Below are 27,111 nucleotides of genomic sequence, written 5' to 3' on the forward strand. Positions count from 1 at the left end.
GTGGTGTTCTAAAAATTCAAAGTCGCTGCAGTCGCACATAACATGTGACACAACAAATATTGCGTTGATACTTGTTCTCTATTACAATGACACAGTGGACGGTACAGTTGAACATTAATCAATATCATTGATAATATTATAATACATATTTATTATTTTAATCTAATTCAATAATACCTGCAAGGATGTAGTCATGCGTGTATTTTATTCGCAAGGTGCAATCACGAACAGTGTGGTCATACACAATCATGAGTGATGATGTCAGTTGAAAGCATATTAGTAAACAGAGCGGTTGCATTCGTTGGCCGATTTTTACAGTCCAACCGATATTGAGCATTAGCTCTCAGCGATATGTCGACGACAATGCTTATAATGGCAAAGCGACCGTGTCGTTATAGGGAAACCAGTGCGATTTCACTTGCACACGTCATTGTGCGCCGAACAATAAATTGTCGTATCATACACTATCAATAGGTTGTCTAACTGGCGCTACTGTTTTGGTGTGTACAGCTTTGGAGGTTAAACGATTGGACGAAAAGGAAAGGTAATTTAACAGCCGGTGGCAATCATTTTCGTGACATGCCGAAGATATGTTTAATGGGATTCCTTTCATGGTGGTCGGCACAGCACTTGAGATACCGCTAATTAAACTGCAATTAAACGTCAGTTGATATTTCTGTTTTTATTAATAATTGTGCTTGCGAATTTGGGCGGTCTCTTTTAGGTGAAACAATTAATTTAATTTTTTGTCTAATAAACCGAAGATATATATGTATGCGTCTGCATTTCTAAATTCTCTTGTCATGAAAACAGTTTGTTATTTTCTGAAAAAAAAAAATGCAATAACGACCTTATAGCAGTAATATACTGCAGTGTTGAATAGACAGTTAACTAATAAAATTACACAACTCTGATGTAGCTGGAGAAGCCGTCTTATTTCTGTCCGTTATCAAGATTCGACGATTTTTCGTACACAGGTCGTAGTAAACAAACATCCTAAATGATTTAAAAAAATAAAGTTTTTGTCGTTTTAAATTCATAAAACGATTATTTATGACGTTATAAAGTTTGAGTGATATTATATTTGGGTAATTACGCATTCATTTTTTGTTAACACCTTAATCAAATTATTTTATTAAAAAAAAGTGTTTGGTTATATAATATTGTCATAATATTAATTTAATAGTTTAAATAGAAATAATAAATTGACGAGGAGGTTCGAGGAACACGCCAATAAATAATATAAAATGTCAATTGAATGTTTTTATGCAAAGTCACTTTACGGAATACGTTACGTTTGCGAGGAAAGCATATTATCGTTTATACAAATTTATCATGACTGATGTGCTGTCTAACCATTAATTTATCCGTGTTAAGCACGCGATTATTCCGTCTGGGCTCAATATATTTTTGCTTTGATCTCCTGAGGCCCTAAACTTTTAATTTATAATAATAATAATAAACTACGAGCGTATTATTTATTAACTACTAATTTGATAATTTATAATATTGAATAGGTTATTAATTCTGTTATTAAAATATTTTAAATTTTCTTAATCTATTACTTCTTAACACTGAATTAATATAATATATCTTATAAAAATCTATTAATTGTAAGTATTTATTATCGTGTAATACGTTATTTAAATACTTTAATAAATACATACATTTATTACTTTTTTACCCTTTAATTTGTATAACCATATTCACTATGGTTTTATTTACGTTAGATAATATTAGGTATAATATGTTAAAAAAAATATAAAGTTAAATGTATTAACAGATATATTATTATGTCTTGATTGGGGTGTATGACTGTAAGAGTTTAGGTCTAAAGGGAAAAAATTACATTTTAAGTTATAATTTTATAATTATACGCATTTTTCATTATTTGTTTTCAGATTTTAATTTAATAAATATATCAACTAAATAATTAGGTACTTATATTGATTTAGTTGGTTAATATAGTACAATTTTTTAATTTGATTTATTATTGTTAATTGTTATGGTCAAGTAAATTTTGGTAATCACAAACTATAAGAATATTTATAGCATATACATTATACACCATTATTATAATATGATGTATAGTGAATAATTTTCATCAAAGTCAAAAATTACATATGTATACATTTAAAAATGATTTAATATATTATTATATTCCTTGATAATCTTTGAACTTAGTTGTCGATAAGAGGAATGATTGTATGAAGAATACAAATTGGATTGGATTTTATCAAATATCAATATGGAATATTATTATGAACGCGAGTTTACGTTTTAAATATAATTCATTCACATATTTCTTTAAAATGACAAAACATTATAAATATAATTAACATTTTTTTTATTTATTAACATTTATATCATTTATTATATTATCACAATTTGCAATATACTGTACGACGTTTACGTGCTATATGTATATATTATGTTCGATTAAATTGAAATAAAATCACTACATTTAAATAATAATAATAATAAAACAATTATTGTGATGGAAGTAACCACAGAAAATAAAAATTAATGGCTTATATGGATAATATTAATAATAATACTAATGATAAGATGTCTTGTTGAGTTATCACAGACATTATAACGTTATCCAGTTCAAATGCATTAAATCGTGACATAATACCTGTAAGCTGTTAAGAACTTATCACTAACAATATTTAGAATGGTATGTATTTTATAAAATACAATAGAAATTACGATGAAATCACAATATTCTCGTGCCCTACTTTAGAAATAAGTACTACAACAAATAGGTTTTCTGTTAGCAACGCACAACCCGCGTAACAGATGACAATGCCTCTACAGTTTACTGTTAAATATAAATATGTATATATAAATTTATTTTTAGATTTTTCCAGACATTTGTCATTTTACTAGTACAGAGATTCTCTTTAACGATTCAGTATTTAAACATTATATAATAAATAATAATATAAATCGTAAATCGACGCTCCGGGAATATATTTTGGAATGCAATTCTGACGTTCCAATATTCAATTCTACAATATTCTAGTGGTCGAATAAACAACTCAAAATAATGAATATTTTATTGTTACTACCACGCCATACACGACACATCGCACTTCGCAGTGTGGGCCCGTCAGTATTTACATGCAAATAATATTGTAATAATATAATACATGAAACAACAATGTTTTTGGTGTTTTTACGAATTCCCGAGATGGTCTTCTAACGCAATCGTCGTATCATTTACGCAATTCGACCGGTACATGACGTGTTAATTGTAATATAACTAATGTATGCACGTAGTTAAATTTTATATTATTTTGTTGATTATTAGTTATTCGGATTTACTGCAATAGTAAAATATATATTATAATATACAAACATAATATACATAATACGAATATTGCGCTATTTTACGGGGTACCTATACTGCAATTCCGTTGGCGCGGTGTATGACATTTTAGTAGATAGCGCATAATAATAATAATAATATAAAGCACGTATGCCTACAATATTGTGACATGTGGTGCGCGCACACGATGAGGTGTGTCAGGTATGCTGTATGGTTGGCGGTTGCTGACGAGAGTATTATAGCCTTCGTCCTTACACCGTATTGAATATACTAAATTGAAGCCCGTACGAAATTGCATGCGCGTTGCATAAAACGGTGCGTAGGTATACTAATCGAATAAAAAAAATGTGTCAGGCTCGGAATGTCTATTGACTGAACAACAACAGTAACAACAGGAATAATAGATCTATATTTAAAAATGAAAATCGAGGCGGACGGTATTTATTATTTTATTTTATTTTTTAAAAATTTACCACACGAGTCGGTTAATATTTCCCGTTCGATCAATTGTATGCTTAAATTTGTGGTGAAAAATATCAAACAATAATTTGTAGGATTATAAGTACACGTGATAAAATCGTTTAAAACATAATTCAATTATACGAACAAATTTAATAATAAAATGTAAAATTAAACAACAATCATTGTGGTTATTGTTTTTTAACTTTAATAATTTGTAGACATTTATTTGAAAGAAAATTTCATAAAAATTATATAAAGTTGCTTTCTTTTCTTACAATTTATTATATAATTACGATTTGATTTCGTACACTAACAATATAAAATAAAAATATCTGTATTATACCTTCTCAAATTCGATTAATTTACGATGTCGGCATTAACAATAAATGGATTTCCCGTGTAAATTAATGATTATTAACTATGTAATATTTATTTAAATTAAATAATATGTTGCATTATGTATGAAAACCCTTTGTACTTATCACAAACTACCTTTAAAACCATGTTGTCGGCACAAAAACAATAGAAAAGTTGAATGGGAATTCAAAAATACGATCTTACATATCATTGGCTGTACCGATTAATTTTGACGTGCCTATGCAGTACCTATCATTTTATTAAGTCTTATTATAAATCTTTTCTCTTTTATAAAGTAGGTACATTATAAAATACACTTAATATAAAAATATACAATAGATGTGATTAATTTGTTCAATTCAATCATTCTTTATGTATGCTGTACTAAGTATAAGCCAGGTATTGAATAAGAGGTACCTATCTAACCAACCTATAATATGCCCACAATTATTATTTATTACACGTATTATCTCAGGCTTATAATTGTGATATGTATCGTAAGAATGATCGCAAATAATTGTATATATTGACGGATTTTTTTACTGTAAATAAAAATGTAAAGAATAATTTGGTAGTATAATCATTGTACTTATGTATTTTCTTAAATTATATTAAATAAGTTTTTTTTTTAATTATAATAATGTAATTATTGTAATTTATACATTAAGTATCACCGCCGGGTGGCTTTCTTCAAGAAATTCAAACGTGATATATTATATTTTTCAGCTTATATGATTAAAAGGAACCTATTATAGGCACTTATAATGTACCTACTAAAAAATTACAATTTATATATTTTTAAGAACGAATGCTAAAAAAACTTAGTGATATTAAAAATAGGAATTATAAATATATACTACTGAATGAAAATATCTTTGGATAATTGTTGAGCTCATTCGTATTCATTAAAATAAATGTCATATTTGTTACAAGTTATCTAAATCTTTTGTAACACATTTAACCCCTACAAGTCGGTCATAATCATATTTAGTCGTCAAGGATATTATAACAATAAGGATATTATAATGCGGCGTGACTGTACAGTTGTCTCTCCCCTTTGTGTATGTCTGTTGTCATAAACATCTTTATCTTTCTTCGAGGATTTTTTCGTGTGTCGTTATTTATTTACGACTTATGATATTTTTATCTGATATTTATAATCTATATCGTACCATTTTCGACTACTCGTATTAAACAAGTGAGAGTCTAACATGTAATTATTATATTAGTATTAGCGTTTACGATTTGAAAAAAAAAATATAAATATAATAATTGTGAAAAATAATAGCAATAATTCATACCATTTCAATAAAAACTGGCGGCTCATTAAAAAGATAATATAACAACAATCATTATTATGTAATGCATATCATAATTTATCATGTACCTAATAATCTAACATATATGTAGGCATGTGCGCAGAGTTCTAAATCTTTATAGAATCACTACTCACTAGAAAAAAACTAATTTAAAAAAAATAAAAACAACTCCTAAAGCCATTTGCATTTGAAATTAATGAAATATTTCGTATTTTATATTTTTGTATTAACATTAATTTTGTTGTGTCAATTTTTTTCTTATGAGCGATGTTTTAAAATAATGAAATCGATTACACCGTACAAATATTCCGATAATTTCAATTAACAGTTCAATTTATATTTATAATAGTAGTCAACGAACACAATATATAGTATAGTTACGTACTTGTCTACACAAACTAATTCGATAAACGTTATACTGATATAGGTACGTTGTGAGTACACTGATCGGTGCGCAAAAGAAAATGTCTTCTAATTATCTTTGAAAGTCATTGACGGATGGTTCTATTATGAAAATAAAACCATAAACGTAGTTCTAAAAGTTAAATTTAAACGAGATCGGTAAACTTTCAAATGATGATTGAAAACTTATATGTACATTATAACACAGAATGGTAAATTTTAAATTGTTTATCAGAGAATACCAAAACAGATTGCCTACTCCCAAAAAATTGTTCAGCGAGTTATCATGAAATAAATTTGAGACAAATTTTGTTTTGAAAATGTCTTTTTTTTTTTACAAACCCTAACATTGGACAGTTATAACAAGGAAAACTAAAAGCACAACTATTTAAATGACCCACGTGAAACATAACTTAAGTATACACACTTGTACATAAAAACATAATTCAGGCAATACTCCAATGAGATCACTGATTACATTGTTCAAAGTTTATATAATTGTTATGTATATGCATTTACAGGCCTTTGAGACTTCGAGGTAAGATCGTTTCTTCGTGAAAAAACCAAAAATAATAATAATGTTCCGAATAACGATGCTTAAGATAATGAGTATCGAACCGTAAATCGTAATTTTTTTGCAAGACGAATATTGAACTATATTCAATACGTGTAATACTCGTATACTATACAGCTACATACCTACAATCGAAGGTTCGTTCGTAATTAATGCGTCATGGTAATCCGTTAAAGTTCGTGTTTTTTTCAGTGATTGGCCGTTATATATACAAGTAGATCAAAGGTGAACGCTTTATCGTGTTATAGATACACAGATTAGGTGTACCGTTTGTAAATATTTTGTAGTTACGCAAACCGTGGCTGAAAAACGTGTTCATTACTGGTCTTGTTGTAATAGTTATTATAATATGTTATATATTATATTGTAGCTATATAAAATATATATTATGATGTATTTGTATATTTAAATTGAATAAAATATGTTTCTACGTTCTTAAGAAAACTATTGATATGCGCTTGTCAATTTATAATTAATATTTAACTAATAATAACAAATATATTATATTATATATGACAGCTAGTACGTGGTTGCATTTGCGTGTTTTGTTTCAATACGAAAATATTCATCGATGAAAAAACGATCAATTTGTGGTGGGTTTAAACCGAGGTCTAGTTTGTGTAGATAATTTTGTAGTGTAATTATCCGCATATTTTGGCTCCAGAATAATATATTAAACGTTGTTATGTTATTTTACAAATATAAATACTGTCTGTTCATATTATTAATTTGTTGTCGACACTAGAAACTGTTTCGGGTATTAGCCATTAGGTTAAAATTTTAAAATATTTGTATTATTGTACTCAAATGGTTGTTTTTACCTACAAATTTATAACCAGAATATTAAAAAAATACTGTTTTTATTTTTATTATTATTTTGTTTACAATTGTTTGTACCTAGAGCTAAAACACGGGTAACATTTTATAGTTTAAATACATAGTGATTTAAATATATATATATATATATATATATATATAGATAAATATCAAAAATACATTTTGTATTTAAAAATTACCAACAGAGATGAGACAGATATGAGATGTATGATGAGATGAAAATAGTTTACACTCGTAAATAAATTAACCTCGTAATACTAATTAATTTAGTAATAATTAGGTCTTTTAAAATATCGAATAAGAATAATACGAGGTGCTCATTTCTCCCCCCCCATCATCCTAACAATCTTGAATTTACATAATTTTACATTTATTTTATCCAATATCAGTTTTTTTTTATCTATTTATATTAATTAAATTAAACAAATAAAATACGCAGTTATAACAAACACAATTTAATCTATATGGATAGACAATTGAGGTTTAGCAGCTTAGGTTTAAACGTTGTTAGTTTTAATATTAGGGTGAATTGACCTATTACTTATACTTTATAGTCCATGGGTTTAATTTTGAAATTACTAATGTGTATTTTTAATTGTAATATTTTGCATACTTATAACACCTGAAAAACACTTAACTTTGTAATCTTTAAGTTTTATAATAGGTCAATTCAATCCAATATTAAAGCCAACAACTTTAAACTTGAACTGCTGAACTTAAATTTGCCAAGTTACCAACTTGGAAGACGGAGATAAAAACTACGGGCGTGGAATAAGTATTCTTAATAGTTTTATTTAATTAGAATTTTTAATTTTATTTGAATACAATTTCATACATTTTTATGTACTTAAATTGATAATTTAACAAAACATAATAAGAGAAAAAAATTTAATTACATTTTGTGATAGAACCGTATATAATAAATTGCAAATATTAAATAATTTTTTTTAATTAACATTAATTTCATATGAAAAAAAAACCACAAATAATTAAATCTGTCAATGAGTAGTTAACTTAGTTTATAAATTAATTACCCAAAATTGGTGATTCGACCAATAACATTTTCAGGGAAAAATAACTAGTAGAGTATAGTTATCAATAATTAAAAATTGTTTTTATTGTTTCCATAATTGCATACTAAAATTTTTATTTTTTTTTAAAAAACATGCAAAAAATATATTTGTTAAACTAAAAAAACATATATTTTCGAGTTGTATTGGAATTCCATTTTATCGACATGCAATCATTAATAAATACTATACATAAGATATAACTTGAATATTTTTGTGTTGTGCACTATTGACTATAAATTATTATGGATATTATTATTTAGCAAATACCAAATAGTAATAAGTTATATCACATTACTTTGCCACGTTTTACATAAATCTGGCAGCAGTGGCAACTATGTAGTATGTATCAAGTTCATCGTAGTAAGTCAACAATGATAATATTTAATAGTTAATATACTAATTAATTAAATATTTATACTATTTAACCGTGAAATTTTTTTAATTATTCGATATTTATACGTTTTATTTGTTATAATTTATAATATTATTTATGTTATAATAACAAGGTTTATATCTTATAAACTTTGTTATTATTTTTAAATTTTTGCTTTTATTTTTTTTAGTGCTTGTTGTAATAGAGAGATGTAATTATTCATAGCGAATTAAGTTTTTGTAGGGAGTGTAAGTCAGTCCGGAAAACGCATGATAAAAAAAAAAAAAAGAAAACTTTTAATTCTCTACGCTCAAGTGTCAAGGCTCTGTATCATCAGCCAGATATACAGAATTAAAACAGCAGTAGGTGGATTGTCCTCTTGTTCAACCACGTGACCGCTTTTTTTAATATACATATACGTGGTTGTGCATTGAGTTTTTGTAGTCAGAACGAGTGGCAACTAGACATTTGTATTAAACTCAATAACATTGCCTATAACTTCCTTAGACCGTAATCTCGACAAAATGCACGTACATATATCCCCCTCATACTCGAGGAGGTGAAGCTATCCTCTAGCAGTTGAGTGTAGCTGCTCTGTGTGGCGTAATTGATTGGTATCTTGAGTGGCGTTGTCGGGCGAAGGTCCTGAAACTGCGTTGTTCGTGTCACCTCAGGAAAGATAACGTTAGATACTTTTTAATTCGACGTAATCAGCTTTCAATGCGTTAAAGTCCCTTTAAAGCGCACTTTTACAAAATATTTGATCTATAATTTAATAATGTATACTACGTGTACATTATAAATATACGTATAGATAAATTATTGTTATATAATAATGTTGTATAAATGATATATTATAATGACGTTGGATAATTTAAACTGTGTATGTTTAATTAATACATAGGTACCTACTGATTATTTAATATCTGTAAGATAGCACACAGAAACTTTATTCAAATTTAACTCCAATAAGGGTATCTGTTTGAAAAGATTTTGGTATGCAATTTTCAAGTCTTATTATAATCTAGATTTGTAGCAGATACCAAACATGCTGGTATTGTTTTGATATTATTACGCTGAAACTTTGTATTAATAGATAATTAAAATATAGACATAATAATTATTTTAGTTTAAGATTTATGCAATTATTTGAATAATAAATAATACATTTAAAGATAATCATAGCAAAAAAAAAAAATGCAAATCTATTATATTTTTTGCTGATTTTTTTCGTAATTATATTTATTATGATTTTTGCAATTTCCAATTTAATTATATTACACCATTTGAAATATACCTGCATATTAAAACGCAAGTTCATCAATATATCTAACTTAAATAGGTACAATAGTTAAAAGATTATAATTTATATAATTAAATTTAATTATTAAGTAAATTATATTAATAATAAAAAGTATATTTTAGCGTTAATACGCAACATAGTTTTGCAAAATTGCAAAAACATTAAATAGTTCTCAATAACAATTTAATTATTTTATAATAATTTATGTACGTAACTTTATATTTGTTAATACGTTGTGAATATTAATTATAAATATGACTAAGAGTTAAAAGTTTTATTTTCGTTAACATAATATGAAAACATACAATTCTTTATAAATCTGCGGTACCTACCTGTGCTTTTTATACTCGATAATTGTACTTAGCTTTACCATGCATATTATGGAATTCAAGTATTAGATACTCCGATACTCGCCGGCGATATCAAACTTTTAAATTTTTAGTAAATAATGCATATTATTCTGTAGATAAAGGTTATTTATAACCACGTATATCAAAATATTATGCTAATCTTAAAAATCTTATCGTTATTTTGTTATACATTATACAAATCATTCTTTTTTTTATATAATAAATACTGTATAAATGTTTCAAAACACTGTTCACCATAAAATATGTATTACGAAGATGTTATTAACAATATCATTTGATAATTGCGTTTTAATTATAATACCCTCACCCCGTATCTCACCGAGAGAATCAACAGATACATGTGACTTTATATACTTATGTATATTGTATTTAGTATTTTTGTATTCTATACCCGTAAAATATATTATAATAGTATTTACTTTGATATCATGATTTGAATAAACGACAAAAGAAAAAAAAAGGTGTCAATAATAATATTTACTTTCGCATATCATACAGTTTGAAACTGCAAACTACAGGGGACAAAACAGCAGTATCCAGATTGGAATCTCCTGGGGGGTTACGATATAGTATGGTCACCACTGTCTTGCAATACAATATCGCATATATAATATATATAAACTGTTTAACTGTACACAAACACTCAGTGAAATATCGATTCGCAAACCCGTGTCGTTGCAGCACGGAGTCCAGACAACTCATATTTATATAAATCAACTCATACACGCGCGTATGTATACGGCACACATGCGCATACATATGGGAGGTCCTGACCATATGGCAACGCGGTGTATCTTTCAGCGAGCCCCGGAGAAACCGTATGCGAATTCATCAGTGCAGCTATCAATTACTATATTATGAGCACTTAGTGCTAACTTCAGCAGCAGATTTTATAATAATATGTTTTATCGACTACCTACCTACCTACCCATACAGTGCAAGACGTAGTTGGAGAGGCATGAAAGTGGTATATATTATATTGACCAATAGTAATATAATAATGACAGCTTCAAACTGAATCGTGTAGGCCGCGCTCGCAAATGTCGAGTGTTATATAGTTTGTACCTTGGGTAGTCAGTCTCGGTGCTCGGAGACAAAAAATTAGTCCCACCTTGAACAACTGATGTATTCGTTACGATAACGCGCTATATTTTTTTCTCCCGCGTTTACGTGTATTTCCTTTTATCGGTCTAATAATATCATGTAAAAGGAAAGGAATAATGTTCTAACAAGAACACACAATGAATATGTACTTATATATATATTAAAAAAAAAAAAAAAAAAAAAAAAAAAAATTATATCTAGTTGAGAACGATCAATTATTATTCTTTTAAATGGATTAATGTAACAGGTCTCACCCCATGAACCAGTTAACACGAAGAGGTAAATGCATTGTGATTTCTTCAACATAGGTTAATTTAATTTAAAGAAAAAAAATGTTTTATATATAATAGGCCTGAATATATAATGTAAAAAAAAAAACGTTTCGTGCATCCATATTTTTTAAATATCTGGATGTATACTTACTTTATGTTTCAATGAAACCGGTTGAAAAATCATGTATTTTAAACAGCGGGGTGAGAAAAGGTTTAGAATAATAATATATCATAATTCATAAGTATTAAAAAAAAATGTTTGATGTTCAACAGAAAACTGGAAAAATGAGTTTTTATACATAATATATTATAAGAAAAAAAATATGGTATTATGTTTATTAAATGTAGATACGTCATACATCAAACAAAAACAATTATGCCCTACGGGATATAATTTTATAAATTTTTAATAAACTCTAATATACTTACAACTTATATCCAAATTCCTAATAATATTATATAAAGTAATATACAACAGTTATTTTTGAATGATAGTTAGCCCTTATGCAGTTATAAAACTATTGGTTTATGTAATTTGCATATTCAAATGATTTACTTTTAATATTTCACCCTGAAGAAAACATTACATAAAACCAAGATTTAGAATTTTAAAAAATTTAAAGATTATGAAACTTAAGCGTAATTATTTTATTTTATATAATACACAATAACATTATTAAAATATTTAGATTTAATTTTAGCTATTGCCTACTTATACTACTTTCACATTAATAATTTATTATGTATACTATTTTAATAATTAAATATTAAGTGCATTGTTTTTGAAAAAAATGAAATTAACTTGTGTATATATAATACACAAAAATATGTTTTTAAAGTATTTAAAAACATAAATATTTTCCTATTTATGTGAGGCAAATAGTAAATATAGAGACACTTAATACACTCACACGAGATTATTTTAAATATTATCTTATTGATTGTTTCATTGTTACCATATAATAACAGTATATTATTTTACGTGCTACCTGCTTTTTAAATCCCATAACATTATCGATGGAGTTTACTTACTACTTGCTTTTTGTTATCAATGGTACCTATGGGAGCTTACATAGTATATTATAATAATAATCATAAATCATTGAATTTTAATGTGTCCCTCGATAATATAACATATTATTGTGTCATAAAGAGGAATTTTCTTAGGTGTAGATCTTAATAATGACAACGATAAAACAGATTTAACTACTTTAATCAAAAACATTTAAAACATTTGTACAGATTCAGTTGAAAGAACATCCGGTTAATTCTCCAGATTAGCTACACACGCTGCGTATTTTCAAACATAATATTATATTATTATAGGTAATTTTGTTTATGTCTATGGTAAATCGGAATACAAAAAATGATCAAGTGTATAATATTATGTAATACAGTAAGACACGATTAATTGTAGAACAGTTTTAATTACGATTAATTGTTGTGGGAAAAAGTGTCCGATGATAAAAATTTACCAGATTCAACAGTCATTTTTGTACTTATGCGCGTGTTTAATAAGCCTTCACAAACTTGTTTTAACATCTTGGACGGCTTAATGATACACTATAGTAAATAAATGCAGTACAAATCGACAGTATAATATTGTATGTTTTATATAATAATATTGTTTTCGAAATTGTTTGGATGTTGACCTTCTATAGGTACAATTACGTTGTATAATTGTTATAGTACGTATTGCGTTGAAGCGTTTTGTGTATTCTAGCAAAAATACTAAACATACCACCTACAGGTCATATAGCCATAATATTATAATAAAAAACAAACGAACGAAACTTTTGCGTTGTATCAATATCGTCGATCATTCGACAGAAACAGTCGATGACGGACATTGTTTTACACAACACGGTCTCACTTATATAGAGGCGCGCACGCATAATAATAATACAAATTTAGCATTTAGCTGCTACAGCAGCAGCGGTAGTAGCAGTCGACGCGCGTAATCTCGTGTGGACCTCGTTTATTTAAACGACAAATAACATATTATTATGCTTCCTTTGTTTCTTGCACCGTGGTGACTTGGCGGTTTTTATTTTTTATTTTTTTTTTTTGGCCATAATTTTTCAAACGCGATCTCTCCTCTCGAACGAGTGTTATTGCTTGTGTACGTGCTCGACGTTAAAACAAACATGCTGCCATCGCTCGCAAATACGATTTTTTAACATTACTAATAACTATATAATATAACATTGTTATCGCTTTATTATATTGATATAATCATAGGCGAGATTTCCGAGAGGTGGGAATACAAATTCTTAACTGTTATAATTATCATATTATAATTATATTTTATGATTTATTGTATAATATTGTTATAATAAAATATGATTTTTAACTTAGTAATTATGTTTTGAGTTTATTTCTTTTAGACTAAAAAGCTTAGCTGTCCACAAGTTCAGCATGGTTGATCTACAACTTTTCGAAGTACCAACAGATTTATATTTAAATCAAAGATCTAATAAAAATACCAAAAAATATCGGTAGGTACTCATCCCTTCTATATGTATAAAAGTATTATCTTCTTCGGTAGTTGTTAAAACGCGATATATATTAAAGCCTATAATTATATACTGCAGGCTTCAATTTTACGACCATGCGTTTTGTGTTTCTCTAAATAAATAAAGACTACACGGATATATTTAAATAACAGTTTTTCAAAGTAGAATCGACTAACTTAGTTTACTGATTCTGAGTCAAAATTATTTTGAATATTTTAATAAATAAAATTACATGTTCGTGTTTCCATCCTAATCGATTGTCTATGTTTATTATACTTACCCACATATTTTAATATTATACATGTATTTACATTATATGGCATTTAAAGTTCGAATTTGTCTATTTCGGGGCTCGTAAAACAAATATCGAAGAAAGACAAAGTATTTTATTTTTATAAATAAAAAAAAGTATTTTTATTTTTGTTATAAAAAAATTATAAAACGTTTACACACGTCATAAAGTCCACAGTTCCGGACTTTGTACGGAGGTAGAAATAAATATATTTTATATATTTATTCACATATATTTTATACCTATTTTGTTAGTAAAGTTTTAATGGTTACTATAACACAATTGCTGATTAGGTATATATTATCATATTTTGATTTTATCGAATTGATTTTAATTGTATTATATTAAATATTAATAACATGAAATAAATACGATTCATTAAAACGAATACAAACATATTTTCAAAACTAATCAAATTTGAACACTCGGATATTATGTTGGTTTATATTTTACAGTGTTGACGTTACGTAGGTATACGCAGATAAATTAATATATATATTTTATGTATAGTAATATTGTAGTATAAACATACAATATATATATATATGTAACGTGGTTATATTTAATTATTTTCGTCCGGTGTTAAGCGTTTCCATTGCGTATTATGTATGTATATTATAGCTATATTACACTATATTACAGTAGGACTAATGTTTTTCAGGTAATTATAACCACATGTATGTAGCACAATAATAAATCATACATATAACATTGCAAGATCGTATAAAAAAATAATGTTACTAGCTCTGATAAAATAAAATCCGTATAATATCATCATCATCAGATACGACGGTATCACTGGTGCAAATCCCCAGATGCAGCGAGCGCACTTGTCCCGCAAAATAATTTAGTGGTATGCGTATATATAAAACAGAGAATTCTATAGTCGACGGTTGAGGTTATTTATTTATATAATTATATTTTAAATGTTATGTCGTATGATTAACTCGTATAATTCATGATGATTAATGAAGAGGGTATAGGCGGTGGATGCTGTATATCAGCCGGTACACTTTTAGGTTTGCTACCGTCCCGTATACTCGTAGACTATTCTGTCTACAAGACGACCATATCAATAATATCGTAGTCGTGGTATGGTTACGGTGCCATTTTCATCGTCGAAAATCGGTTGCCGCGGACTTTCTGTCGAATTTCCGCGTTTAAATCTCGTCCGGCAAAATATAATATTATTATCGTACCGAACGCCGCTACGAAGCCCGCGCCGGTCGATCACCGCAGTCGTAGTATACTATATTATTGTAGCAGTAGTAGTCGTCGTAGTAGTCTTCGTAGTAGTATTATCGTAGTGGTACGTTGGTCCCGACACGCGCGATTTTAATCGTATACGGATCGCGTCCCCTAGACCGGTTTCAGAGATTTCGACGGCCGGGTGTTGTGTACGCGCGCGGTCGTACAACCTCGGCGCGGGGGTATCGCCGCCGCTTTGTCGCAGGGGAGTGGTCGCAGGTGTTTTACCCATTGTACGCGGTGGCCGTACGCATCGTGCGTCGGTGCTAGCGCGTGCGTACCGCGGCGGCGGTGGCGGCGGCGGCGGCAGTGGCGACCACAATAACGTGGCCCCAGTCTCGTACCGACGTTCGCGCCGACCGCTCGTCCTCCGCGTCGTGTGAGACAGTCTTTTGCTGCCGCCGTATTCTGGTGCGCGTGTCGCGAGTGCATTCTGTTTACGCATTTAGTTTTTTTCCGTCGCGCGTGTATTCTTCATCAGTGCCATACTATACACACACATAAACACGCTTAGATTTTTTGGATTACTGTATGATGTCCGCGAGCCGATAACTCAGGTGAGTCACATCAAAATAATATTAGATTACAATAATAATAGACGACGTTTACAGCCGATAGTTGTTACGACCGCGACTATATTATAATATCTCCAGCCGCGGCCGACGTCTCGGTCGGGCGAAAAATTTGTGGGGGGGTTCTGAAGTCTAAGCATTTCTTCGGACCGCTTGCGCTACGCGATTAGCAACTTAGCATCCATTAAACGATAATATATTTTAATAATGACTCTGCACAATACGTGCATATAGTAGTTAATGCATTTTATATGATGATAATATTATAATATTATTATAAATTATATTACTACAGTCATCAGCGGCAAGCGGCGTAAATCATAAATACGCTTATTTCAAAACTGCAGGGCTGTGACGTTTTTCAATGCTCGAATTTTCCTCCCCAAACAGCGCCCGTGGATCTCGACTCTAGACTTTGGCTTACGACACCGCGGTGTGGTTCAGTCGGACATAAACGATATGGTGCACTTTTGCTCGCCGTCCACGACCACGTCGTAACACGATTCGTACTCGACCGTGCCGGGCTTGATTTCGCGCGTAATCGATACGTCCATTAACATCACAACGTCTTCGTCGTCGCGGTCGTAGGTCTTCAGCGAGAGGGTTTGAAAGTGGCTTACTAAGTGGTCGGATAGGCCACCTACGCCCATATACAATAATACCTCACGAAGCGTCAACCATTAATATTATCCATCCCGTCACGAATTGTTTCCGGTTGGCGGGCTCGGCGGGACACGGGTGACCGTGGCGACGACGATTGTCGTCTTGGTCGTATAAATTATTGTCATCATATTATAGGGGTTATTTTTTTGTGCATGTGACTGAGGGTGTGAGGGTCGTTATACACACGAAATGGCCACTGTTTGTATATTATATTTGTATAGATACCACCTACCTACGTAATCTGTATTATGCGCGGTGTATACCTATAGAAATCTTTTTGGTAAACAAAAAAAAAAGGGAAAAAATCACCTTGATGGCTTGTACGGCACGTTTCGCTCGAACACACCATTATGATATTATATTATTGTGTCTTGCCGTCGTCTTCGCGTCCGCCGTCACCGGGTGGCACCACCACGGGGACATGAGATATAATGCACTTTGCGGCCGTCCGGCGCCTGTACGGACGCGACGGGCCGCAAACGTCCGACTGTGACCGTTTACCTGGTCCGTGGCGCCATACGGGTCACGACAATCACGATCTGTGGCGACAGCAAGAAGGGGGTAGGACGTAGGTGGTATTAACCCCAACAGATATAGCTTTATGTCGTCTGTATAGATTCTATACTATAGAATAATGTGGTAGGTATATACAATATAATGTTATCACTTATAATATATTGTATATTATTGTAACTACAGTCGTGTGCGGTTGTCGTGCACGATATTTGCATTCGTACCTACCTCCATAACAAACCCGCACTTAATACGCTGATCGTTTTTTTCCCGTTCTTTCAAAGAGTAATACATCGCGGTAGGATGGCGTAGACTGCGCGGTTGTAACCTAGGAACCCACGACCGCGAAGTGCTCGAGCGCGCGGGTGTGGATCCACGAAACATGTTGAACTTCATAGGTACCGCCTAAATCTACTCGCAGGTTACCATATTATTATTATTGAATTTTTAAGCCGGCTTATATTTTATATTTATACGAAAAGGAATAATATTGTTCAAAAAAAAAGAAAATAAATAATAAACCATATTATAAACCGGTTGCACCCTGTGACATCCGAGAACAATAACCCGCTCGAATATAGCCATATAGGTATACATACACACATACATACCCGTGACAATAATAATAATATGTATTTTATAATAGTATATAATGTGTGTGCGCGCGGTTGATTGTTCTGATGACCTTGGTTGACCCTAGGGCCGGTGCAGTGTCTCTGTACATTTTTTTTCCGAGAAAACTCTTGGAACTAAGGTACCCCAAACACGTTGGTGTGTATATATATATGAGTGTATATATATATATATAGTATTAGTCCGTCTCGCAGCTCCCGAGTTCGAGAGGGTGTCCGCAGCCAACATAATAATAACACAAGCATATAGCAATGGTTTACTGCACGTACATATTGTTATTGTATTATTATTATTTATTATAATAATATAACGACGGTTGGTGTGTGCGACAAAACTCTACAGACGTCAAAAAATCTTACCACCGATGTCAAACTAAATGAAAAGGGTGTTCACTTCGAATGTTATAAATTTGAAAGAATAAGATCGGAGACATCGCCGCTATATATATTACATTATGTAGTGTATTTGTGTACGGATTGAAATGTTTTTTACGCGTTATACATGTTAATGTGTGATTATGTTTAATTGTTTATGGTCTTCTGGAATCGCAATATACAAGTATACACTTAATATTATTAATTTACCATTTTTGCGGAATCACATATGGTATTCTTCTATTGTCTATACCCTTTCAATCGACTGGGTTTGGCATTGTTCTTAAATCTATCTTTTATTCTATATTAAAGTATATTATATTATATTTTTTATAAATCAATCAACAGATAACTGACGCCAGAAATTTTTGATAGAACCAGTTTAGAATAATAATTATGGAAAAAAAAATGCGAGGTATTTGAATTTATTTAATTTACCCATTTTTTATCAAATATTTTAATATATTTTGTTACAGTGGATATAGTTACAAGAGTTATAAAATGTTAAAATGTTGACTCATTAATGTTTATAATCATTTGTCTTACACATAATATAGGTTTACTATTTTGGAATTGTTTATTGAAAATTACAAAATGTGAATTATGATCCTCAATTAAATTTTGAAGTTTTTAATTCATAATCATTGAATTTTAACATATTATATGTATATAATGCTTATGCAGGTAGTCATTTGATATGTATAGATATCTACTTATACAGTTTAGATTTTTCAAACCATTTCAAAATATTATAGTATTTTAACACTTATATAGATTCAATAGTTTCTTAATCCTGATCATATACCATGTACGAATATATAAAATTGTGTGAAACAGTCTATTTTTACGAAAAACCTGTGGATGATTTAGAGGTGATTTTATAAATCCTGTCTTGACGGGGACCGATCGGCACGTACGTAATCCTCGGGAAACTGGCAGCACATGTCGTCAGACTGGAAGCGGTCAAGCTTTGTTTCGTTAAAGAATATTATAAATAATACACACTTAGTGACATGTAAATGATGGTTGATAATAGAAATCGAATTTCGTCTCACCAAACGATATTATAATAAATTAATTATACACGAACTCATTGACGCATACAGCTCAACAAAACATAAAATAACACGAGAATGACGAAGTCTAAGTGAATCTAACAGCGGAGATGCAGATAAAATAACCAGTCGATCATTTTATAATAACGGCCAAGGACTAACGGAAAGTATCTCTGTTATTCGTTCACCGCGAGTAAACAGTATCTACCTATAAATTATGATAGATATGTGGTTGGTAGTCTCTTCGTCGTTTTTACTGTTATTGGACTATAGTATTAGAACCTTATCGTATTTCGTCGACAACTTTCCGACTGCATCCGTTCACGAACTCAAAAAGGAGGTTCTATATTATAAATTCGCGGACTGCGGTCCCACTACAGTAACCAGGGTCAAGCAGCCGATGAAATGTTATTTACGGTATACTTATGGTAAGTGGTAACCGTGAAATTTTCTATTGGTCATCATCCATACTTTTCACATCAGTATTTTCGTGCCGTTTGATGCCTATTGATTTTGATTGAATAGATTTCTCGTTGCTGTCCGAAAATACATAGTGTGCACTGCACTATATCTTTAAATTTATAGCCATTGTTGCGAAGAGCGATGCAATTTTGGTGAATTATTGAGTCTTAAAAAATTCTCTGTACCACATCTAAATTACGCGTGCGAGTAACTCGTTAAGATAAGATGCACATTAGTTACCTATAATATTATTCACAGGTCTGTTAGAATTAAATCAGCAAATTGAATACAACTTGGTGAAATTTATTTAAAATCTATTCTATTTACGCATATTTTATGTCAACTGTAATTTGTAAATAGTTGGAAAATCTAAGTAAAATATTCGTAAGATAATAGTGTGACGTACTTATGAGTTTATTTTACAATGTCGTTGCTTCATATTATTCATGATATTTAATCATATAAATGATATTTACTACCTACTAGATCTGCAGAGTTATTCTATTATTGTTGGCTGTGATGAACTGCAGCGGTTTAAATGTGTAGGAAGTGAATTTGGCGAGAGAGACAAAAGACTAAAGCGTCTCGAATATAAGACGTTTCAATTTTTAAATAATGGTGTATTGAGCATGTGTGTATAAACATATAAATACCATCTAATAAAGTTGACTCAGAAAGTGTAACAACGATCAGGCATGGTTTTTTTTAATTTGCTATGATAAAAATTTCGATGTTTGTGCTTTACTATAATTAAACACTACATAAAAATAATGACACACAAAACATAGTATGATTATTTGTGTTACTTTAACTACAAATGTTACGAGAGGTCAGTAGGACCTCGAGTTTTGCGAGAAGAGTCAATAAAATGCATAGCACATGACGGACGACGTAATTATGAATTAAAACAATTAATTTATAGTTCAAACCTAAAATATAAGAAATCAAACATTATAACAATCCATTCCCCAGTTCTCTATAAAATCTTAAAAAAAAACAAGAAACAGCCGCTTATTGATTACCACGTAAACTTTTTTCATCTCTTTATCTTAATCGACTAAATAGTTTTGATATTTAATACTCATGAGCCTATACTTGGTCACGGTTTTGTAGTCCATTATACAGCCGTTTAATGTGTAATTCAAATATTAATTAAGGATATAAACACTTGAAAACACCATATGTTAGTCACTTCCTTATATCGTAAAAGATTTGTGGTGGAATGTTTTTAAAATTATTTTCACTTTAGTCATTTAAATCGTTAAATAATTATTGTGGATCTAAAACTATTTAAAATATATTATTTAGTATTAAGTGCATAATAATTTAGGAACGTATATACTATAATCAACAGCGGCGCTGAAATCTAAAAATTTACACATGATATTAAACACCTCCACATAAAATGTTGACGCCCACCTAAGTTAGATTAATGTGAATTTGAGCACTCAATAACAAAGGTAATCACCTACCTACTAAATTCACCTATGACAATTTATTGTCATACGTAAATGTATTTTTTGGCGCCACTGATAATCAAATTATTTTAACATTCTTTTAAATTCATTATAACTTGACGTATTGAGATTTGTCAGATAAATTATCAGTTTTATATTTTGTATAGATTGTTATTGCTTACTATTATGAATATTTAAGTTTATTCCATTACCTAATAGTTCTAAATAGGTTAAATCTGTTAGGTTATATTTTACATTTTATTAAAATAAAAAAGACCGATAATAATGTTTTTTTATTGATTAATACAATAAAATATTAACATATTATAATTATGATAACCTATGTATTGTAGTCTTTTTAAGTTACTGTAATTAATATATTTTATTGAAAATTTTAAAATATATTTTTAATGCAAATATTTAGGCTATTTAAAAATCATAATCAAATATATAATACATTGAATTTTATTGTAAGATTATTGTTTTAAATGTATAGGGAATAATAATATTTTTATAATGTTTAATAACTTATTTTAGTTTACGTTTAAAAAGTTATTAGTTGTTATTTTATTTATTTTTGATTTGATATCCTCTTTAGGATTGAAATTATGGTAATACGTGAATAATACCTAAATTTGTAAATTGAATAGGGTTTTGAATCACTATTCTCGTAAATAATTTTTAACCACGGTAAAAAATCCCATCTCTGGTATTGCGGTTGTTTTGTGGTTAAATACTACAGCATTGACTATTATCCCCGATTTCACTGGTCATGAGTGTGTAAAGTGTAGGTATCTTCTCACACGCATACAACTATATTATAATAAGTATACACTACACACCTGTATGCTTTTAGGTTTTAGAAAATACAATATTATAATCTTCATTATCGATACACTTAACGTTTAACACAATAGTTTCCGCACACGCGTTAATAATAATGGAAATCGTTTCTTTTCTGGCCGTACGCAGCGTATATTTTCTTTTACAACACAATGCCTACTGACAATGACAGATGAACCACGTTGTACCATGTACATAGCACGTGCTACGCAGGTTTTAGAAAAAGTAGACGAAAAAAAAAATTAGACCCATTGCTCGAAAAAAAAAGAAAAAAAAGAAATATATATAAATATATAATATGTATATATATACTTTATACCTATGTATATAATATAATAATAATACTATATATAAAAACCGGTACCATCTGTGGCGGCTTCGGGGACAGTGGTGTGCATCTTTTGAGGCTGCTATACGGTCGGTATAGGATCCGACGGCATACAATGGATTATCCGTAAAACATGTGCGCCTTCTATGGTCAATTTTAATTACGAGTCTTCTAACTTCTTCCACATTATGGTCTATTATATTTTAAATATATATGTTTGTGTGTACGTGTACCTATATAATGTAATATTTAAATGCACCCGCCATGTTGGATATTATCTTGTGTCAACATTTTAGGGCGCATTATTCATCAACCGCCGCCGTGGTTTTCTTTTCTTTTTACATTATTATGGTAATCTGCTCGCGGGCGTACCTACAAGCCGCTGCTGCCATATTTTTTGCTAGGTATACCCTTCTTGGCGGCATCAATGCTATACAGGTGTGGTACCTGTAGCAAATTCAGATATTATTATATATGAGTTGTGTAAGCCAAAATTAATGTTTTCTCCATAAATATTATTCACTAAATCTTATTATATTTCTTTTAGTAGGTATATAACAATAACATGTGTAATATGTAAATATTTTTATCACAAGTGTTATTTTATACGCATTAGTAGTTATGATTTTGTTTTTATTTTATGATAATTACTGATTTGATCAGTTGTACGCTGTAATATCACATAGCTATACAATTAACAATAATAAATCTGTAAAAAATGTATAATCAGCAAATTTGCTATTGAATTATCAGCAAACCAATAAATTAATTATCTTTATTAACATTATATTATGTAAGTAATTTTAAACTAATTTATTAATTTGTATTTGCTTAAAATTAATATTATGGTTCCGAAAGTAATGAAAAAAATAATTTCTGATTAAGCATTAGTCATTGTAAAATATTATAATCCGTAGTTTTATGATTTTCCTTTGAATCATTATAACACAATGATTATGATATCAAATATCACCAACGGTTTCCGGTAACTACTGGAAAAATTAAATTTTTATTTATTTACTTTTACTTAATAAAGTAGAATAATTTATTACCACATGTCGTTTTCGTTAAACTTATCAGGTTGGTTATAAAAAAAAATATAATTATTTATTTATTCTTTACATTATTTTGTTAATGATAACATATTACATTTAGTATAATTTACTAAAAGTTAATAGATTTTTCTTTGAATCGTGATGATATTAAGATAAATTATATTTAAAACGATTTTATTGATTGTTCTTCTATTTAATCTTGTTATAGTAGTTTTGAAATGTTTTTTATACATACAATGATTTTACAAACCAGTTTTTGGTTTGTACAAATGTGTTTCATATAATCAAACTACTAATGTCTTCTTACATGAAAAGGTAACCCGATAAAATGGAGATAAAATCGAAAGTTATAAATGTAGTAACCCTAGGATGAAAATCGAATACCTAGGTAGATAGTTGCTGATTTGCTGTATATACATTTGAAATGATGGTCAAATTATGTAAAACTTCAATAGACTAATGCGTAAGTGATGGAAATTTTTATTTTATCTAAATCTTCAACAATAACGCTTAATAGCTAATAATTTATTCGGGTATTTATCAGTTATATGCAATACAACCTATTAGCGTGAATTTAAACTTACGTTGGTATTCAATTAATCCGTTTTAAATATAAATAAACAAAATGCAAGAAAATATTTTATTTTTATAATTATATTTGTTACTACCATACTTTTTAAAATCTTGTACAACCAGTAATTTTGTGCTTATTTTATATAATATTACATTTATTTGTGATTGTATTTTTTTTGTCAATGTTAATAATTTAATTTTAATTTTTGATGACTTTTCAGAAAATTTGTCGATTACTCTTTGTAATGAAAATAAGTTTATTTTTCAATTATAATATTAGCCGGTTCTGTTTCTCTTTTATTACACCTTAAACAATTGTATTTTAGCTTCATTAGCAATTAAACCTGATACTAATAAATTATATATCATAAGATAGATACATACTATATCGTATTGCAATTTTTTACATTTTTTATTAATCTACTACCTTTGGAACGTTTTTTTTGCATAAACTATAAAGGCCTATTTTATTTGACACCGTATCGTATAGTACTATTGAAATGTGAGTGTGTTAATTAGCATATTTTATCATTCAATGAAATTAATGGCCCACGTCAATTGACACCGCCCGTTGTTGAAAGTCATTCAAATCACAATAATGTGATAAAATGTGAACATATTATAGCAGTTAGCTGATCAACAATATTTATTGTATTTGAATTTATGACAATAATTTGTATTATGTTGTCCATTATTTATTTATGAAAAATATAGTAAATTTTATATTTAAAGAAAATTATATTTTCAACTTTTATAATTATAACATAATATTTTTAAGTTTAATATTACAACTTTAGTTCATTTAAATTTAAATTTAAATTATATTGAATAAAATATTAAATATCAAAATAAAAGGTCGATGTAAATTTTAAAATCAGAATAAATAACTATTTTTTTAGTTTCTGAATTAAGTGAGAAATATACTAGTATTATAATGATGTTCGATTTATTATAGTTAAAAGAGTAACAAACACCTCTTACACAGAAAGGTTTTATATATAGAATATTTATCTTAAAAATCATGGTAGAATTGTATTCTATAGTCTAAAAAACATACATATGTATAATAGGTATATAATATTATGAATATAGTATATATTTTTTAATGATATGTTCTTAATAATATTTTATTTTAAAATTTAAAAACATATTCTTTATACTACTATTAAATCTCTTTTGCTTCAAAAATTATTCAACATAATATAGTACAGTTCATATAATCATATTGTATTTATATAAGTGAAAAAATTGTTTTTCTGGCTGGTAAATATATATTAATTATAATTTTTATTTATGAATATTTTGTTTATATGCATATATTAGTTGTCGGTCCATATAGATACAATTTGAGTTCGTCAAATTTTAATAATTATAGTATAAAAAGCAACTTTTTGTAGTTTTTTAATAACAATTTTAAATGTAAGAAAATTTTTTTTTATTGTATGTATGCATAATAAAATTGTTTTTTGTCTTGGTAATAAATATTTGTAAATAATTAATCTAAATTATTTAACCACGCATTCTTTAATATAGATTTTATTTATTTCTGTGTAGTATGTATTATTAAGCTTATATATAATGACGTCCATATTATTACCGATAAATTAATTACTCTGGATTTTAACATATGCTGATAGTAGTATTAACTTCTCAATATTCTTTGATCTTTTATCAACTGTATAGTACTGTATAGTAAGTATAGTGTGTCAGCAAAAAATGAAATGTTCTCGTTTTTACTCCTACTTACAAGTTAATTTAACTATAATATATGTATAGTACTAAAATTCAGTCGTATAGTTTGATGTTTAAGTTAATTGATTGTTATCATCATGTTTGATTGTATTAGATTAATATTCATCACATTTTAGTTACAATACACTTAGTTATAAACGTGAGGCTAATTCAAAACAAATATAATATTATAGATATTATATTATATTATTATAACATTAAAAATGATGACTAAAGTAAGTACGACATTTTAGTTCCAAGAACTGAGATCACTATACATTATTGTATCCACTGACCGTTTGTTGTAATTTGTATTCATTGCGGATATATTTGTAAGAGTACTTTTTTTTGTTAAAAATAAAACGGTAGCCACACAAGGAGGTATTATACACCAACCGGATGCGTGCGTGTGTACGTGTCTACTCAAGACGCGGTAGGTTTAAAATAAAAACGAGTATCGAAATCATTTTTTCCTCTTTCATTCTTATTATAGTGTATTCAGTTAAGTTCAAGAGAAATCGTATTGGGCTTGAAATGACCATCTACCTACAGTCCGTTTTTGTGCTTGGTTTGAGTCATATATATTCCTTCTAAATAATAACTGTGGTCAAAAAAAAAAAAATATATATATATACATAAGACCATTTATTGTGAACATCATGCTTCGCTAGCATTTAAATAAAATATTTGTTGAAGGTATTTTTAAACTCATTGAAATATTATATCTAATATACCTAATACTTATCATAATATTTTTAATAATAATAATGCTTCAACAAAATAATAAAGTAATAAAAAAAAACAATAAAACGATATTAGAATACTATACCTATATATTAGTATGAATTAACTTTTAAGTAATAGGTAATTACAATTAAATAAAAAAAACACAGTTATTAAAAGTGGCGTGGTGAACTGAAAACTATTCAGAGGTAAAGAAAAATATATCAAAGACTCACTCACCAGTCACCGCTATAGACGCAAAAATAGGGGAGGAGGTGACTAATATAAATTT

At 28.8% G+C, this 27,111-nt stretch overlaps 1 protein-coding gene across 1 annotated transcript in view; it reads left to right on the forward strand.

The window, feature by feature from the left end:
- The first annotated feature begins 16,177 nt into the window (after positions 1–16,177).
- Positions 16,178–27,111, forward strand: part of LOC113553415 (semaphorin-5A) — a 45,901-nt gene continuing 34,967 nt past the window's right edge. The window contains exon 1 of the mRNA XM_026956733.1: positions 16,178–16,394. The gene's annotated coding sequence lies outside the window, so the exon portion shown is untranslated. The remainder of the gene's footprint in view (positions 16,395–27,111) is intronic.

The sequence above is a fragment of the Rhopalosiphum maidis genome, chromosome 2, assembly GCF_003676215.2.
Source record: "Rhopalosiphum maidis isolate BTI-1 chromosome 2, ASM367621v3, whole genome shotgun sequence".
NCBI classification, from domain to species: domain Eukaryota; kingdom Metazoa; phylum Arthropoda; class Insecta; order Hemiptera; family Aphididae; genus Rhopalosiphum; species Rhopalosiphum maidis.